This window comes from Orycteropus afer, unplaced genomic scaffold (assembly GCF_000298275.1).
Source record: "Orycteropus afer afer isolate SDZICR_OR568_19922 unplaced genomic scaffold, OryAfe1.0 scaffold00604, whole genome shotgun sequence".
NCBI classification, from domain to species: Eukaryota; Metazoa; Chordata; class Mammalia; order Tubulidentata; family Orycteropodidae; genus Orycteropus; species Orycteropus afer.
Genome location: NW_006922191.1, coordinates 1241850 through 1258516, shown reverse-complemented (window position 1 = coordinate 1258516; position 16667 = coordinate 1241850).

The following is a 16667-nucleotide window of genomic DNA, read 5'->3' as shown; positions in this document are numbered from 1 at the left end:
CGATGATGAGCTCAAGTATAGCAGGGATTGTGGGGCTGGCGCAGGATCGGGCAGTGTTTCGTTCTGCTGTGCATGGGGTCACTATGAGTCGGAAACGACTCGATGGCACTTAACAACAAAAAAAATTAATTTGTTGGAAGTATCTTAAATAGGTATCAGGTCTGAAGAGAAACGTGAGAACAAGACCCAAAACAAAACATATAAAAATGTAATAAAATAAAAAAAAAAAAACAAGCAAAGATCAAGAAGTTGATGTGCAACTCTGTTGATCATTATAACTAGGTTGAATCAAACACAAAGTTTGGGTGTTCATTCTGCTCAAGATTCAAATTTCATGGAGAATTTGATTGAACTAGAATCCACTCAATAACACTTTTCTAGGGGAGAAGAGGACAACTTGATTTGAAGGCCCATCATTTTATTTCAATTGAGGAAACACCTCCACAAAATAAAATTGTGAGCTTCTACCAGACAAAAGTAAAACAGAGGTCAAGCAGAAATACATTAGATGTCCACATGTAACCAGGGTCTCTGTAATTTCTTATATGATTTTTCCATAGAGAAGTACCCTAAAATTTTTTCTACTCTTTGTTGGTCTTTAAAATAGCAATAAGCCTTTACTTGTAAACTGATTTATAGTTTATTATGTGATTTATACATAGTATCATCTAGTTTATCATTTATTTACTGAAGGAGCCAAGTACTTCTTGATATTTTGTTCATTTGACATATTCTTGCCTCACATATAGTGAAAGTTCACTAAATATTAGTTGAATGCTTGCCTATATTAATTTTAAAAGTGATTACTTTTAAAATTTTCATATGAAAAACCAAATGCAAAGAGGTTAAATGACTTTCCAAATTTGGCATAGCTAGTTAGTATTAGAGATGTAATTAGGTTCCAGGACAATATATTTATATAATAACAATTAATAACAATTTTATAGCAAATTATGTTACATAAATTGATTTTACTAATATTATTGCATATATTTGTAATAAATACTTGAGGCAGATTTTTATTTTTTCTTTTATATACATGAGGAGTTCAGGGGTAGCATCTCAGTGGGTGGAGTCTAGTAGATTCAAATTATGGAGTCTAAGAAGTCAGATCTTCTGTCCAGAATCACACGGCTATCATAGTGCAGTGGTTATTGTCTAGGATCACACAGCTATCATAGTGCAGTTGTTATTAGTTTCTTAATGCTGCTGTAACAAATTACCATAAAATTGCTGGCTTAAAACAATGTGCATTTATTGTTTTACAGGTCTGGAGATCAGAAATTTGAACTAGATCTCAAAGAGCTAAAATCAATATTTCAGTGTTTCTAAACAATATTTTAGTGTTTCTTTTTGGAAGCTCTGGTCAGAATGTCTCTTCTTGTCTTCTCCAGATTCTAGAGGCTGCCCACATTCTTTTGCTCATTGTCCCCTTCCACTTTCAAAGCTAGAAATGGCCATTTGATGGTTGCTTGGGTTGCATGACTCTGATGTTGACTCTCGTGCCTCCCTCTTTCACTTATGGGAACACTTTTGATTACATTGAGCCTACTGGGACCCTCTGGGATAATCTCCCTAACTCAAGATTAGCTAATTAGCAACCTTAGTTGGATCTGCCACCTTAATTCCATTTTGTCAGTAACCTACTGTATTCAAAGATTGTGGACATTAGGACTTGGACATTTTGGGATGGGGATGAGAAACAGTATTCTGAATATCATAACTGGTACCTAAAAAACCTGTTTGTTTGAGTTCAAGTCTCAAGCTATTCTTATGACATCATGTTCCTCACTTGATTCAGTATTATTTCCACTTTGATAAGTATTGCTGGAGGCCTTTCTAGAAATAGTCAATGACTTCTTTTCTATCAATGATAACAAGTTAAGTGTAAATTGGTAAGAGAGAGGTGAACTTGAAGGGTCTAATACAATTAAAGTTTAAAATAAAGTAGCATTATACCTTTCAGTATCCAATAACTGATAATTTAGTGCTGAAATTCCTAGATCCAAGTTCTCATCTTCTATATTATTTTTACTGTATTTGGGTGGTCTAAATGGTCGACATGTTTGGCATGGTTAACGTTGTTGTTTCAAGTCCACCCAGAGACATCTTGAAAGAAAGACCTTGTGATCTACTTCGAAAAACTTAGTCACAGAAAACCCTACGGAATACAGTTCTATGGGGTTACCATGAGCTAGAATCAGCTTGATACCAACTTTAAATATTTTTAAGTATAAAAGCACCTCTCAAGCTCCCTAGCTTATTGAGTTCCCCACTCATTCTTGCGTTAGTTGAAAAAACAAAAGAATTGAACATATGTCATATTATGCCTACTTCCGTAGTGATATTGCCTCAGAAACCCAAGAAGTGGTCACTATGAGTTGGGTCCAACTAGACGGCAAACAACAACAACAACAGTTTCTTTATCTACAAAGCTGGAAAAAAGTCCACTAAGATCCTTAAGTTTCCATCAACAGTTTATAATCTTTAATTCTACAATTTGTATTTCCTTTTTATTCATTCATTGTATTAAAATTCTATAATGAATGTATTAATCAAAAGCAGTGCAAGATGGCCATTATGAGATTCTACTGCATATGTTATTAGGTTCCCATTTAAAATTTGGTCATTAACGTGTGCCTATAAATTATTGAACCTTATTGATTTCAGGTGGCAATTTCTCACTTTAAAACATTTATTAATTGAAAAGATATGGATTTGCATTTATTATATATACTGAACACTGTTACATGCTTCACATATAATGATGAGCTAAACAGACCCTGACTTTAGGAAGATGACATTTTTCTGGGGATCATGGAGAAGTAAATATGTGATTCCACAAGATTATGCTAAGGATAAGGATAGTTTAGAGTATATGGAAACACATAGAAGTATTTTCATATTTAATGCATTCCTTGAGGAGGAAACCATAGCAGAAGTTGCTGTGATGATTAACTGGAAGGAGTGAGGCATTAAGCAATAGAATGCAATAAAATATAATGGTTAAGGGGATAGGTTTTGATATCAGTTTTTGTTTGAATGCTGACACCCACACTTACTAGCTCTATAATCTTAGAAAAGTTTTTTTTTTTCCATTAGAAAACCAACAGCAGGGCTAATTACTAGGGTAGTTACAATGATTATATAAGACTACTTACAAAAAAAAAATTAGTATAAAGTCTGGTTATATTATGGTAGCCAATTTAAAATGTTAGTTTTATTTTTGATAACAGCTTGAAAGAGAAGAATAGGGGCAAAAGTTTAGGATAAAAAAGGAGGGGCATAAATAGCTTCATCTAATTATTTGATATTAGTTGTAGTCTGTGTGGTAAAAAATGATACTGGGTATATTGTGAGGAACCAGTCCTTGAAGGGCCCTGAAGAATGTGCAACTTCATCCAAGTTTCACCAGAAGACTAATGGCAGGCTATAAATAAGAATGCAACATGACAGACCTACATGATAGAAAATCCTTTGGTCACTGAGTGGAGAATCACTTGGAAGCAGAAACAATTGTGGCAGAAGCAAAGAGACCTATAAGGATGTTTGTAAGTGATCCAGATGAGAAATGATGGTGACCCAGATTTAGCTGATTGTTATTGTTAAGTGCAGTTGAGTAATCTCTGATTCATAGCAAACCTACATATAACAGAAAGAAATACCACCCAGTCACATGTCAGCCTCACAATCCTTATTATACCTGAGACCATCTGTTCTGGTTACCTAGTGCTGCTCTGACAGGAAATATACCACAAATGGTATGGCCTTGACAAACAGGAGTTTATTCTTACAATTTGGAGGTTTTCTTGACTCTTGCAACTGCAGGGGCTGAGGAGCTCAGGGTTGTCAGGCAGTACACCAGCTGTTGTCTCCAACGAATGACGAATCTAAAATCTGTGGTCCAAATGGTGGATTGTTCACTCATGGACAGTTGTAGGCAGCACAACAGAACCCCAATCCACAGAAGAATGTCTCTTTTCCTGGAATGTCCATAAATATACTGGACACAGGCCACACTCCTAGGAAAACTCCCTTTCAACAGATTGCCTGCTCAAAACATAATCATCTGATCCCATCGTGGGAATAACCACATCACAACAGCTTAAACCACACAGAATTGTGGTCCAGCCAAGCTGACACACAGCTCCAACTATCACACCATTATTATAGCCACTGTGTCAATCCAGCTCATTGAGGGCCTTTCCCTTTTTTGTTGACCCTCCATTTTACCAAGCATGACATCCTTCTCCAGGGAATGGTCCCTTCTGACACCATGACCAAAGTAGGTGAGACGAAGTCTGGCCATTGTAGCTTCCAAGGAGCATTCCGGCTGCACTTCCTCCAGGACAGATTTGTTTGTTTTTCTGGAAGGCCATAGTATTTTCAGCACCTGGCTGTTCTTGCAAACATCAATCAGAAAGAAGTAGTATATGCATTATGGCACAGAAGCATCATGAATAAACATTGTTTCTTAAATTTATAAATTAAAGAACATCTTTTCTCCATATAGACTTCATGAAAAGAGACTAAAAATATAATTAGTCATTTGTTGAAAAGGTAGAGAATGTATCACCATAAGACTCAAAATATGAGTCTTGCCCATTAAGAATTTTGTATTATTTAAAAATGTGTTTTTTTGTACATAGAAAAATTAGCAATCATTTGGAAATAAAGATAGTTTTTCCTTATGTGGGAAAAAAATGAAGTCAGAAATCTGCTAATAGTGGCATCATGAAGGGGGTGCAGGAAGTGAGGACCACACCAGATGACATGATCAGGAGAAATGACTCTGTGCAGTATTTCAACAATATTTATTTTTTATGAAAAAAAATATTTAATATTTATTTTTATGAAAAATATCCCTGTAGTTATTTATAAAAACAAAAATCATTTTCCATTAGCCTAGCTTACATGTTCAGTATATCCACAAGGCTAAAACTCTTATGTCAAATTTCTTTCTGAAACTTCTAATGCGCTTCTACTGGGACAGAGAAGAAATAGTGAGGGTGTGAGAGCATGAGGCCCCCCTTTAGCATGCATTGGTACTCATATCGAGGCAAGTCTTTTGCAACCCAGTATCATGTCTGTTTGAATTATTCAATGATACCAAGTACCACTCCAAGTGGACAGTTATGAAATTTATTACTACTCAGAAGAAGTCCAGGGAACTAATATAATGGGAATTGCAAGAGAATTTAAAAGTGGAAAGAGCCAGTCTCTTATAAAGCTTAAATAACTAGACTCCTTTCTCATTACCACTCCATCTCAGTTGCAACCAGAGAAAAGATGCTTTAGAGATGTTGTATTATGCAACCGACAATATCTGCTACCTACCACAAGCAAGGACATTTGTTTGGCTAAATAAATGTGTAACCACAAAGAAGTAACTCTAGTAAATTTATTGACATTGAATGTGTTTCCGTAATAAATATGGGAATCAACTCATCTTATGATACAGATGGTTGCAGTAGGAATATGCCACAATGGGTTATTGGAAATGAGTTATAAAACCAGCTACTTTGAGTTCTAAAGGAATAGTGATTTACTTATGAGAATTAACTAGAACTTAATAAGTATTATCCCTTTATACATAGTATGGCAGAGCCTCTACATATTTCTCAAGCAATTTAGGGTTCAGACTTAATTGAAGATATTGTACTTCTCTTAGGGGATTTGCAGGGCAATGACCTAAAATTTTGTGACACTTAAAATTGGTCAAAACTGCTCTTCCTGCAACTGGTGTAGCAATTTATGTCCCTTGTCAAATTATAGCCATTTACTTACAACTATTTAATTTTCTATTTATCCATTTCATCAAAGGGACTTAGTAGTGCATAGTTTCTTATATTTGCAGTAACTCCCTGGGTACCCATATGGGATGAAACGACACTAAACGGGTAAATTAAAGTGACACACAAATAAAAACAAATCTTCCATTTCATTTTAACTGATACAGACACCGGGAAACCAGATTTTTCTCTCCAGTGGTTTCAAAATGTGCTACAAATAGCTACAGACATATCTCAGAGACACTGTGGGTTCGGTTCCAGAACACCACAATAAAGTGAATACCAGAGTGAAGTGAATCACACAGGCTTTTTGCTTCCCAGTGCATATGAAAGGTATGTTTATACAATACTGTAATCTAGTAAGTGTGTAACAGCATTATGAAAAAGGTTGAAATATTGTGAGAATAACCAAAATGTGGACCAGAGTCACAAAGTGAGCACATGCTGTTAAAAAAATGGCATTGGTAGACTTTTTGACATAGGGTTGCCACAAACTTTCCATTTGTGAAAACACAGTATCTTCGAATGGAAATAAAGCAAAGTGCAGTATAGTGAGGTATACCTGTATTTATATAATAAATAATTGCCATAGAAATAGGATACTTAAAGATATGGATCATAAATGTTGATTATTAGAGCCACACTTCTCTTATCTCTTATTCATATACCTACTATATTTTCAGTCTGACTCCATGGCACATAACAACAACAGCAACAACTATATTTCCATGGTTAGGTAATCAACATGTTTACAAAAGCAACTCTGTTTCTTAAATTAGCAAATATTCATCCGTGCATGTGTGTGTGTGTGTGTGTGTGTGTGTCCAGCACCTGTATGTCAGTTTGCTGTACTGTGGAGGCTTGTGTGTGCCACGATGCTGGAATCTATACCACTAGTATTTGAAATACCAGCAGAGTAACCAATAGTGGATAGGTTTGGTAGAGTTTCCAGACTAAAACTGACTAGAAAGACTTAATGATCTACTTTTGGAAACTCGCCAAAGAAAACTTATGTCTAACTATGAATATTGTTTGTTATAGTGCCCCTAGGTTGGAAGACACTACATAATAGACACAAATATGGGCTCATACTAACCAATAATCATGATGATGATGCAGGACATATAACTTTTCGTTCTGTTATACATAAGGTTGCCATGGGTTGGAGGTAATGTGATGACAACTAACTATAATCAATACACTCATGTGCACACGCACACACACACACAATAGATAATACACATATTTTAAACCAGGTATTATGGAATGAATTGTGTCCCTTAGAAAGATAAGTTGAAAAGTTGATGTCCTAACTCTGTACCTATGAATGTGACTGCCTTAGATTCTTGGGGCTGCCATTAAAACAAACAAACAAACAAACATGCCACAAAGTGAGTGGCTTTAAAGTACAAAAATTAATTTTCTCACAAAACACAATCAGGCCAGAAGTCTGACTTTAGGCCCTTGCCAGGACTATTCTTTCTCTCTCCCTCTCCTTCTCCTTCTCCCTTTCTCTGTCTCTCTCTCTGTCTGTCTCTTTCAGCTCTAGGGCAAAGTCCTTCCTTGTCTCTTTCTGCTTCTGCAGTTCTGGGCATTGTTTGGTGTTCTTGCCTTATAGATGATCCTCACAAGCTGTGTTTCCGCTGTGTGTGAGGTTGTGTGTCTTTTATAAAAACACCATTCAGAAAGGATTAGGATTAGGACCACCCTACTGTAATATGAACTTCTTTAACTTCACTGATAACATCTGCAAGGAAAAACCCTATTTCCCCAAACAAGATCATATTCACTGGTACAGGGGTTATGACTTCAATGTATCTTTTGAAGAACACAATTCAGCTCGTAATAGTGACCTTGTATGGAAATAGGATATTTTACAGTGTTATCAGTTAGGTTAACATGAGATTATACTGTGATCAGGTAGGTCATAATCTTATATGACTGGTGTCCTTATAAAAGAGAAGAAAAGACAGAGAGACAGAGGAATGGTGCCATGTGATGGCAACTGTAACCAAGGAATGCCTGGAGCTACCAGAAGCTAGGAGGGGGGTATGAAACAGATTCTCCTTGAGTCCTCAGAAGAACCAATGTATCCAATACTTTGACTCTTAGCTTCCGGAAGTGTGAGAAAATACATTTCTGGGTGGTACTGTGTTATAGCAACCCTAGTAAACAGAGACATTGGTCATTATATTATTCCATGCATATGGAAGTAAAAAATCTCTCCTTGCCCTTATATAATCTATTGTTTGCAAACAGTTGAATTTTCTCAGAGTTCAATGGTCAGAAAACCCACCCTCACTCATTGTCAAAGATATTTTATATGCATTATCTTATTAATTTCATCCTCACAATAATTACAGCTCAACAAAAATCCTCACAACAGAACCAGTAAGCAACATCACAATAAATGGAGAAAAGTTTGAAGTTGTCAAGGAATTAATTTTACCTGGATCCACAATTAATGTCCATGGAAGCAGCAGTCAAGAAATCAGCTATTGTATTACACTGAGTCAGAGCTGACTTGATGGCATCTACCAAACAACAATGCAGAGGAATAGTTTGCCTATTTTCAAGAAGTAAAGTCAGTTGATAAGTAAATGAAATTCTACCTGCAGAAGGATGCAAATGATGATGCTAGGTATAGTAGAGAAGGGATTTGGAATCTAATGGAGTTCTGTTTTTGTCTCATAAATAGCATTGCTGTAGTCCTGATTGTAAGATATGTTTCAGAGCTGCTTCTAGATTAACAGAGTATCATATTTTTACACATGGAATAATAAAAAATAGTACCATATTACCTAAAATATTGACATTTACTTAAGTATGTTAACTATACACAATTTCTAAGTGTAGGTATAAAAGTAACTACTACTTTTTCATGCCAGCTATAAAACATGCACCTTGTAATGGTTAATGTTATGTGTCACCTTAACTAGGCTATAATTCTGGGTGGTTTGGAGGACATTATGTATCACTTCCCATTTTGTGATGTGATATAAGCAGCCAATCAGTTGGAAGAGGAATTTCATGGCCTGCATCCATAATATAAACAAATGTTCTGCCAAAGCTAACTCTTTTCTGATCCTACAATCTTCTCAGTGTCTGACCCCAGTTCCTGGGACATAAGCCAGGAAGAGCCTTCAGTCTGTCTCCTGACTGCAGGTTTGGGGTTTGTCAGCCACTGCAAACATGTGATCCAATGGAAGTTGTGAGCAATTTCCTCACAATTGCATGATCCATTTCCCTTTTACCAGTTGCCTTCAAGTTGTTTCTGACTCATGGTAACTCAACGTGTGTCAGAGTAGAAATGTGCTCCATAGAGTTTTCAATGGCTGGGATTTTAGAAGTAGATTGCCAGGACTCTCTTCCAAATCTTTCACTATTTGTATGTGTTTCACTGGTTTTGCTCCTATGTTGTTATGTGCTGTCGAATTGGACCCGACTCATAGCAATTTCTCCTTGGGTTTCCAAGGCAGTATCACTATGGAAGTAGATCGCCCAACCTTTCTTCTGATTTGCTCCTATAGAGAACCCAAACTAAGACACACATTGTTAGTAAAAGTGGGTTTAATTAGTTTTCTATTTTCTGTTATTTGTAATTGTTGTATTTCACTATTTAATTATTTCACTTAGCTTAGTGATAAAGAAACTTCCATAAAATGACTGGATTTTATCATCAGCTGAAACATTAAAATCTATGGAAACAAGATACAATTAAGTTTGTACCAATTTGGACACCAATTTCAGATTGGATATTTATTAGGTATACATAATTATCTTGTATATAATACATATATATTAGGTTTAGGAAAATTTTCTATTAGCTTTAGGGAACTTATTCTTCTCTCTAAGCAGTGCTCTCACAACCTGTAAAAACATATTTCAACACTTGTATTTATTCATTCATTTTTTTCATGTAACAAATATTTACCTGTTTATGTCAGACATTGTGCTACACACTGGGAGAAATGCAGCAAATCAGACAGAAATTCCCACCCAACTCATAGCGACCCCTCCTTGGGTTTCCAAGGCAGTATCACTACGGAAGTAGATTGCCCCATCTTCCTTCCAAGGAGTGGCTGGTGGGTTTGAACCACACCACAGGCATCACACCTAAGTCATTGTGAAGATTAAATAATACAATGCATATGCCTTCAATAAGCAATTAATTCATTTTCTTATTTTCAAAATTATATTAATTTATTTTTTATAAATTGATAGAGACATATATCAGCTATTATGTCAGGAATTCTGAAGTGTCTGCATTTACTCTATTTGCAAGCTAACAACTCAGTCTGTCATAGGTTCATGGTTTTTGGCTGAAAGACCTGATGTCTCTGGGTCAGAGACAAAATAGTTTGTTGTTCACAGAAATCACATTAGCTGGATGTCATCTTGCCATTCTTGCTCCAGTCCCAATTACAGGTAAATAAATATGATGTGGTGAGAGCCAGGTGTTGCCTGCCCCTGCAGTGGGGATCTGAAAGGATACTTATCTTACAAAGCTCTCATTTTATAGGGCTGCTGACAAACCTGCTTGGATAGAGACAGGATCTTTATTACTCTGAAATGTAAGCAAATATGCTCAGGAAAAGATGTCTCTATCTTTATAATCCTGGAATATCTTATTTAGCAACGTCCAGGTCTCTATCTTCCCAAGGTCATTTGCTCATATAAACATTTTTGAAAAGAGAGCTTTAAACAAATTGATTGTAAACACATACTTAAACAGAAACATTAAGATTTATGGAAGATTGTTTCTAACACATGTTCAAAAATATTTTCAATTGAATATACCTTCTTTTATTTAACTTTCTAAACAAAATGTTTCATTTGTTAACTGATGTTTAGTTGTATAATGAAGAAAATGTGTTTTCCATGTTTTGTCTCACAGCAGATGAGACTTCTACTTTCGTATAGTGTGAAGGAGATTTCTGGGAAAGGAGTCTCTACCCTTCCCTCCAGTCTTACTCCACAGAGGAGTAGAACTGAGCTCATTGTTCCGAGCATAACAAGTACAGGGTGTCACTTTAGTATAGATTTATGGTTCTGTTAGGGTGAGAATTAGGATTATTTCTCTTTGATCTGTGCTCTGCTATAATATTAATTCTGTTCCCTCCCTTTTGGATCCCCTTGAACTTTCCATTTCTTTGTATTAAAGAGATTAGACAGCATTGCCCCATAGAGAAAAACATGTTATCTCTGGCTATCCATAGGCTCTTCATTCTTTAACTGAATGATTAAGTCAGGGCAGCAGTAAATCATAAGCATTCAACACCAAAACAAAACCAAACTTATTGTCATCAAGTGAATTCTGACTTGTGTCAACCCAGGTGTTACAGAGCACTGCTCCACAGGGTTTTCTTTATAGAAGCAGATCACCAGGCCTTTCTTCTGTGGTGTCGCTGGCTGGGTTCAACTGCCAACCTTTATGCATATGGTCAAGCGCAAACTGTGCTATCCAGAGTAATTTTCAATTCCAAGGGAAGGAAATAAGAGATCTCACTTTAACTAATTCTAATCTGTGTTTTGTAAATCAATTGTTACCAACGATATGCATTATAAACTTAATTGATACATTGTTTTTGTTGTTATGTGTGGTCCAGTTGCACCCAACTCATAGCGACCCCTCCTTGGGTTTCCAAGGCAGTATCACTACGGAAGTAAATTGCCCCATCTTCCTTCCAAGGAGTGGCTGGGTGGGTTTGAACCACCAGCCTTCTGGTTAGCAGTCAAGTGCCTTAGACATTATGCTACCAGAGCTCCTATTTACAAAGGAGAAAAATCAGGGTTTCCGAGGCGGTATCACTACAGAAGTAGATTGCTCAACCTTCTTTCTGAGGAGTGGCTGGTGGGTTTGAACCACCAGCCTTCCAGTTAGCAGTCAAGTGACTTATGTATCCCAAATTAACACATAATTATATTAATAATGGTGTAATTTAGGCACCATATTTTTTAGGATGTTTATCCAGCAGTAACTTGTAAGAGAGAATGGGACAAAGAGTGAATCATATATATGTCAGAAAATGCTTAATGCCTTAATAATTCTATATGAGTTGTTTCCAATGCATCAACACTTAGACATTCCCAGGAATAAAACAAAGCTAACCAATGACAACAAAGGGTTTTAAAAGGATGAATCAGTGTGGGAATAAAATCTTAAAAGTGTTGGTCTCAAACTTGTTGAGGTTATAGCCTTTGCCTTCTATTTCAGTAATTTTTGCAGTAGGAGATGATTTCATAAACTTATATACAGCTTTAAAATAAATCCTTTCCTTCGACACTGAGGGAGGACCATTTATCAACCCTGGGGACACTGTCAAGAAGAATAAATAAGATCAACTGTTGTGATGTTGTGGATATACTAGTTGATAACCCATATGTTAGAAGAAAAAACAATGAAAAAAAAGGGGGCATCACTACAAAGACTTATCCAACTCCTGAGCCCTGAAACACAGATGCCTTGAGAAATGGCAGAGAATCGTCTTATAAATTATCAGATAATAGAAAGACCAAATGAAAATAAGAAGAAATCAAAAGCTTCTTCAAAATACAAAAGGTACAGAAAGTATCAAGAACATTTACACAGCAGGAAAAATTATATTTATGCAATGAATTTGAAAACTTGTGATTTGCATATCATTTTTGTCTGACTTATTAATCTTAATGAGTGCTTATTAAGTGTTTAGTGATGAAAGACATTATTTGAAATAATAACAGAGTATGAGGAATTATTAAGTAAATGTGTATGACAAGATGTACACTTCTTACTGATTTTTTTCCCTGTGTTATTCTCTTTACTGTATCCTTTTTTTTCCCCCTCTTGGTTCCCAATACTATACTCCATCAGTCTTTTAGCCTTTATACAAACTTAACTTTGAAAATGCTCTGAAAGTAATTTTCTCAAGCTTAACATGGCACTCAAGGCCATCTATTTATTTATCCTAATTCATCTTTCTTTTTTTACTTTTCATTATATATCCCATATATCATATCTCAGCTAAGGTTGCACCTTCTATCATTGTTTGCTGAATGTCCACTCATTCTTCAAGACCTGGAACATCTGTTGTTTTTTCCATGATTTTTTTTTTTTTTTTCTGGATATTCATCTCAGCATTCATCTCTTACTTTTTAAAGGACCTCAAAAATCTACTCATTCCTGTATTGTAAACTCAATATTTGTATGATTATTACCTAGATAGATTTAATATTTTCCTCAATTATTTTATTATAAATTCTGAACAGTGAAGAACATGCCATGCTTATGTCCCTTGTAAGGAGCCCTGGTGGCTAACAGTTAAGCACTTGTCTATTAACCAAAGGTTGGCAGCTCAAACCCAACCCATATGTTCTGCAAGAGAAAGACCTTGTGATCTGTCTCTATAAAGATTACAAGCAAGAAACCCTATGGGGAAGTTTTACTCTCTCACATGGAGTTGCTTTGAAGCAAAATTGACTTGAGAGCACCTAACAACAACCAACACCACAACTCTCAAGCATCAACTCTTCTTCTGTCTCCCTTATTCATTGTCCAGCTTTCACATGCATACCAGGTGATTGAGAACACCATAGCTGGGATAGCCTTCAAAGAGATATCTTTGCTCCTCAGCACTTTAAACAAGTCTTTTGCAACATATTTGCCCAGTTCAATACATTGTCTGATTTCTTGACTGCTGCTTCCATTGATGTTGATTGTGCAACCAAATAATATGAAATCTTTGACAACTTTACTCTGTTCCCCCTTTCTCATGATGGAGCTTATTGGTCTAGTTGTGAGGATTTTAGTTTTCTTTATGTGGAAGTGTAATCCATACTGTATACTATAGTTTTTAATGTTCATCAATAAGTGTTTCAAATCATCTTCATTTTCAGCAAGCAAGCTTGTGCTGTCTGCCTACTGCAGGTTATTAATGAGCCATCCAACCCTGATGCCATGTGCTTCTTCATATAATACAATTCTTGGATTACTTGCTCAGCATAGAGATTGAACAAATATGGTGAAAGATACAACCCTGACACACTCCTTTCTTGACTTTAAACCATGAAGTATTCCCTTGTTCAGTTCGAATGACAACCTCTTGCTCTATGTATGGGTTCCTCATGAAAAGAATTAAGTGTTCTAGAATTCCCATTCTTTTCAATGTTCTCCACAATTTGTTATGATCCACACAGTTGAAGGCGTTTTCATGTTCAATGAAACATGAGTAAACATCTTTCTGATATTCTTTGTTTTTGGCCAAGATCCAGCTGATTACAGCAATGATATCCTTTGTTCCATGTCCTCTTCTGAATCTAGCTTGCATTTCTGGAAGTTCCTTTATCAATATAGTTCTGCAACCATTTTTGAATTATGTTCAGCAAAATTTTACTTGCATGTGATATTAATGATATTGTTTGGTATTTTCCACATTCTGTGGGATCACCTTTCTTTGGAATGGGTACAAATATGGATCTCTTCCAGACAGTTTGCCAGGTAGCTGTCTTTCAAATTTCTTGACAGAGATGAGTAAGTGCCTCCAGCATGGCTTCCAGTTTTTGAAACATCTCAATGGGTATTCCTAGAAATTTTTTCTCACCAATTCCTTCAGTACCACATTGACTTCTTCCTTCAATACCATTGGTTCTTGATCACATGCCACCTCCTGAGATAGATCAACATCGGCCAGTTCTTTTTGGAACTGTGACTCCTTCCATCTGTGTGTTCCTCCCATCTTCTTTTGATGATTTCTGCATAATTCAATATTTTGCCCATAGAATCTTTCAGTATTACAACTCAAATCTTGACTTTTTTCTTCAGTTCTTGGAGCTTGAGAAATGCTGAGTGAGTTGTTCCCTTTTGGTTTCCTAACTTCAGGTTTTTTTCACATTTCATTATAATAATTGGCTTTGCCTTCTTCAACTGCTCTTTGAAATCTGTTCAGCCCTTTTCTCTTGTCATTTCTTCCATTTACTTTGGTTACTCTTCATTCAAGAACACTTTTCAGAGTCTCTTCTTACATCCATTTTGTTTTTTTTCTTCCTTTACTATTTTTTTAATGTCCTTTTGCTTTCTTCATGTATGATGTTCTTGATGTCATCCCACAATCCATCTGGTATTCAGCCATTTGTGTTTAATGCATCAAGTCTATTCTTTAGATGGTCTCTAAATTCAGTTGGGATATAATCAAGGTCATATTTTGGCTATTGTGGATTTGTTTTAACTGTCTTCAACTTTAGCTTGAACTTGTATATGAGCAACTGATGGTCTGTTCAACAGTCAGCTCCCGGCCTTGTTTTGGCTGAAGACACTGAGGTTCTCCATCACCTCTTTCCACAGACGTAGTTCATCTGAGTCCTGTGTATTCCATCTGGCAAGGTCCATGTTTGCAGTTGCTGTTTATGATGTTGAAAAAATGTATTCACAATGAATAAGTTGTTGAATTTGCAAAATTCTTTCACACAATCTCCGGTGTTATTTCTATCACCATGATCATATTTTCCAACTACTGGTGATTCTTTGTTGTTTCCAACTTTTGCATTCTAATCACCAGTAATAATGCATCTTGATTGCATGTCTGGTGAATTTCAGATTACAGATGTTGGTAAAAATCTCCAATTTCCTCTCCTTTGGCTTTCATGGTTTGTGCATAAATTTGAATAATAATAGTAGCAACTAGTCTTCCTTGTAGGCGTGTGGGTGTTATTCTATCACTGACAGCATTGTACTTCAGGATAGATCTTGAAAGCTTTTTTGTGACAATGAATGTCATGCCATTCCTCTTCAATTTGTCATTCCCAGCATAGTAGATCATATGGTTGTCTGATATAAAGTGGCCAAAAACAGCCTATTTCAGTTCACTAATGCCTAGGATAACAATCTTTATGTGTTCCATTTCATTTCTTGACAACTCCCAATTTTTCTAGATTCATACGTTGTATATTCCATGTTCTGATTATTAATGGATGTTTGCAACTGTTTCTTCTCATTTTGAGTTGTGCCACAACAGCAAATGGAGGTCCTGAATGCTTTACTCCATCCCCAGCATTAAGTTAGACTCTATTTTGAGGAGATCATTCTTCCCCAATAGTATTTTGAGTGCATTCAGACCTGAAAGGCTCACCTTCATGCACTATATCAGACAAAATATTTCAGGGCTATTCATAAAGTTTTCCAATAGTATAACAGACAGCCTTTCACTGCTATTCATAAGGATTTCACTGGCCAATACTTTGAGAAGTGAATAGCCTGTTCCTTCTTCCAAGTCTATCTTAGTCTGGAAGCTCCACTGTAACTTGTCCACCATGGATGACCCTGCTAGTATTTGAAATACCAATGGCATAGCCTCCAGTCTCACAGCAACACACAAACCATCACAGTACCACACACTGACAGATGAGTTGTGGATCTACATGCTAAATGTGCATTATTAAAAATCAGAAAACAATGAAATCTCCAGAACCTTTCCAGATGCTAAAGATAACTTGGTATCAGATAACCATCCTAAGAAGAAGATCTGGAGACAACAGGTTGTGACTTCAATTTTGAATGATAATGTATTTACAGATTTGTTTCCACCCTTGATTTCTTCCATTAGCATAAATTACTTATTATTGCATGGAAATGTAAAATATGGGTTTTTAGATTTATTCAATTGTATAATGGAGAATCATGTTATTGTTGTTACTTGCCGTTGAGTTGGACCCAACTCATAGTGACACCTCCTTGGGTTTCTAAGGCAGTATCACTATAGAAGTAGAATGCTTAACCTTCCTTCTCAGAAGTGTCTGGTGGGTTTGAACTGCTAGCCTTCTGGTTAGCAGTCAAGTGCCTTAGGCACTATACTACCAGAGCTCCCTGGAGAATTATAGTTGATCTTAAAACAAACAAAGAGT